General features: G+C 38.2%; 1 protein-coding gene across 2 annotated transcripts in view; it reads left to right on the plus strand.

Moving 5' to 3' along the window:
* The window catches only part of LOC106868129 (contactin), a 76701-nt gene that overhangs the window by 3294 nt on the left and 68927 nt on the right, over positions 1–4480 (plus strand). The gene's annotated exons all lie outside the window — the stretch shown is intronic.

The raw sequence follows: 4480 nt of genomic DNA on the forward strand, positions 1-4480 counted from the left end.
ATATATATATATATATATATATATATATATATATATCTGACAGACAGAGAGACAGACAGACAGACAGATAGATAGATTTTACAAGAAGTGAGATCTGAAACCATATATTGCTACCAATATTGTATATGTTGGAAGAGTCAAAATTAGTAAAACTTATAAACACATTCACTGCTTATTGGTCTTCTTTCAAATTTCTTTTTCTAAGGCATCTGATGTTTTTTATGTCTTCAAACATCACTCCAGCCTTACAATAGTTTACAGAAGCTAAACCTATAGCGGAGAAAGATCTTGCTACCGGACACATGTGAAGAACGGATGGGTTGACAAACCATCCTCTCATGACAATCCGCTAGCATAAATAATAAAAGAATAAGGATGTAATAGTTCAAGCGAATATTCACATACACACACGCAAATACTTACTTATGTTCTGATACTAGAAAAAAAACAAAAAACAGAAAGCAAAGAAAACAAAAATGTCATCAATTCCTGAGTAGGTATACTTGCTTCCATGGAGACATAACCACAGAAAAGATCAATTGGAAACTAAAAAGCAAGCATTTAAAAAGGAAGAAATACATACCAATTGAGAAAGCTGCCGACAAGTGTAGCGAAAAATATTTTGGGGAACATAAACATTAACAGCTTTAGAAAAAGAAAGAACTAATTCAAGACAAGCAACTAACGGTGAGTGTGTTTAGAGGCTTTATTAGTTATTATACATCCCAAATATAAGAATAGAGATGTGTATGCATATCTATCTATCTATCTATCTATCTATCTATCTATCTATCTATCTATCTGTGTGTGTGTCTGTCTGTCTGCCTATATGTTTATCTGTAGCTTTTATCATTATTTGTTTCAATCATTGGACTGCGTCCATGCGGCAGTACCACCTTGAAGAACGAGTTGATCCCAGTACTATTTTTATAGCCTGGTACTTTCACTCTCAGTTTCTTTAGCCGAATTGTTACGGTACGGGGTTGTATACAAGAGGTGATGATGGTGGTGGTGGTGGTGGGGCAAACACAGACACAAGCACACAACCCCCCCCCCCCCCCCACACACACACACACACATGCACACACAGATAGAGAGATAGATAGATAGATAGATAGATAGATAATTGATAGATGCAACGGTCCTCTTTCAGATCTCGTCCATCAGATCCTCTCACAAGGCTTTGGTCAGCCCGAGGCTAAGGTGCCACACTATGGAACTGAATCCGGAACAATGTGATCGGGGAACGAACTTTTTTATATCAAACACACGTCTGTGCCTACACACACACAAACACACACACACATACACACACGCACATATATGTATAGTGTACTGATCCGTGATAGAAAATTCAGCAAAAAATGTACTCTCAACATATATACACACACGCACACACACACACACAGAGACGGGTGAGATGGAAAAATTGTCACCATTTTATATTTTCGATTTCGCGCATGCGCGTTGTTTGTTTTTGATTTTGTCGACTACACAGTATAGTAGGGTCAGTTGAGCACCGTCTGTGAGAAAAATAGCGTCAGGACGCAATTCATTCCACCAGCATTTTGGAAACGACATACTCTACTGTTTGACATTCGCACCGGAAGCTCCAATACGAACATTTCAGAGTGTTTGGATGTCAATCTGAGGACAGTGCAGAGGATTCGGAAAGAGTTGGATGAGTCTAATGGTGATTATGAAGGTACGGCAGCTTGGAAAACTCACTCTGATCGTTCTGATAAGAAAAGAACTCCTGAATTTGTTGGTGAGATCCAGGCCATGATTGAGAACAATCCCTCCAAATCAGTCAGGTCCATTGCCAGGGACATGGGAGTGTCTGGGTTTCTTATCAGGCAGGTAGTGCATGAAGACATTCGGTATCCCTCATACAAGATGAGAAAGGGCCAGTTTTTATCCCAAGCCATTAAGGATAAGAGGAAAGACTGCGCTACGAAGCTTTTGAATAAACTCAAGATTCCCCTCCAACGAGAAAATTTTCTGCCAGGATCAGATGGTGAACACACAGAACAACTGTTGGCTTGCTGTGTCCCCGAAACATGTACGGAGAGTAATAAAAATCAAACATCCAGTCAACATCATGGTGTTTAGAGTGGTCACTAGTGATGGTGACGTTATGCCTCCATTCATCTTCCCACACGGCCTCAGACTCAACACGGAGGCCTACATCAAGTGCCTGGAAGAGGTAGTGGTGCATTGGCTCAAGAGAGTGCCTGCCAGAACACCCTATGTCTAGCAACAGGACTCTGCACCACGCCACACAAGGAGGAGAGCCCAGTCATAGCTGTCAGACAATTTCTGCGACTACATCACCCCTAACATCTGGTAAACTAATTCCCCAGATTGCATCCCCATTTCATTATTATGTGTGGGGAACAGTTGAGCGTGAGACCAAGAAAACTCCTTGTAACACCAAAGATGGACTGAAGGCAAGGCTTATGGCAACATTCACTCACTTAAACAAGGAGACCATCCAGAAGAGTTACAGGAGATTCCGAAGTCGCCTGGAGGCCGTGGTTGAAACCAATGGCGATTTTATTGGACACATTTACTCTTTAGTATTTCAAGATATTTTTATGTAATTTTGATAACTATATTTTAAAACGAGATGTCAGTTTTATTTTCATTTTTGCGTAATTAAGACGAGAATTTATTCACTGTACCCTGTATATCGTATTTATTTATATATACATACATATATCTATGTATATATATATATATATAATATATATATATATATATATATATACACACACATACATATATATGTATATATACATATACACACACATAGACATTTGCATACACGCACCCGCATTCACGCATACACGCACACATACGCCCACATACATCTGAAACCTAATTGTCAGGTGGTGGTACAAAATAGACGTTGGATTGATTGCTTTTATTTCTTGATTTTCGTTTTTGGTTTTATTGTTGTTGTTTTTAAATTTACATGTAATTTTAATTGTTTTGGACAAATTCTCTTAAAAGGAGTGGTGGGCAACATTAACGTTGCATAGAAAGCCATTTTCTAATCATGTAAATTATCCGCATTGTGCTTTATCAGGTTTCAGAGGTATTACAGCTGCCACAAGAAACCATACTTATGAAATAAGGACACAGTTTGGACATATATATATATATATATATATATATATATATATAAAGAGAAAAAGGGAGATATCTGTGTGTGTGTGTGTGTGTGTGTGTGTGTGTGTGTGTGTGTATGTGCGAGTGTATGTGTGTATGTATGTGTGTGTATGTATGTGTGTATGTGTGTGTGTGGGCCTATCTTTAGGTCAAACATCTGGTGCACATGCGAATGTTTTTGCTGTGTGCTGCTTATACTTAAATAGGGTGTGGTGCAATGATGTGTTCTTAATATAGGTGATGTTTGTGCATTTTGTTGTTGAAAGACACAAGGTTAGCTAGGCCCAATTTTGAAGATATTTACCTATCTGTCTATCAATCAATATAGTTATCAATAAATATGTGTATGTCTATCTGTATATGCGTGTTTGTATATATATATGTATGTATATACATACATACAAACACACACACACACACACACATATACGAAAAATAGAAGTTGAAAATGCCCTGAGAATAGTTGAAAATATTTTTTATTAATATATTTAAAGCTTTAATCGCTTTCACATTTTACACTAATTTTCCCTTCCCAGTCCCACCATACACAGAACATAGTTTTACGCGGATGAAGATCTTGTTTTACGCGCAGTGTTGCTTGTTTACCGGGGCTAAGCCATTCCTTACGCTGCTTCATATTGATGTACAGGTACCATTTTTCGTCGCCAGTAACGATTCAGTAAAGAAATCGTTGCTTGTGTCCATGAGTTGAGCGGTGACGAGCAAGCAGACCAACGGAGATTGTGGCTCGTTGATCATTGTTGTTGTCACTTAAAGCATGTGGAACCTATGCTCCATACTTCTGAACCTTTCCCATCGAGTGAAGATGCTCTCTATAGCAGTGACGGAGCATTCCATTTTCTCTGCCAGTTCCCTTGTCGTTTAGCGAGGATTTTTGTGCAAAAGTTGGTTTAATCGCTCTTCATCGAACTCAACTGGACGGCCAGAACCAGGTGCATCTTTGAGGTCAAAATTTCTATTTTTGAACTAGGCATACCAATCACGAGTGGTTCTTTCAGTTATGGCACCCTCTCCATACACAGCACAAATGTCGCGAGCAGCTTTTGCGGCCTTAGAACCTTGATTAAGAGCAGACAGAAGGACGTGTCAAAAATGCTCGTTTTTCTTAATTTGACATTCCATTTTAATGATCTAAAAATAAACAAAAATGAACTAAAATTAACTAGAAAAAAAAATAGATCCCAAAATGATTCAAAAATAGAATTCTCGAAAAAGAAGAAAAATAGATTCCAAAATTTAAAAACGCAATAAGTTCCAAAATTTAAAAAAAAAACCGCGCGGGAAC

Source organism: Octopus bimaculoides, chromosome 4 (assembly GCF_001194135.2).
Source record: "Octopus bimaculoides isolate UCB-OBI-ISO-001 chromosome 4, ASM119413v2, whole genome shotgun sequence".
Taxonomy (NCBI): domain Eukaryota; kingdom Metazoa; phylum Mollusca; class Cephalopoda; order Octopoda; family Octopodidae; genus Octopus; species Octopus bimaculoides.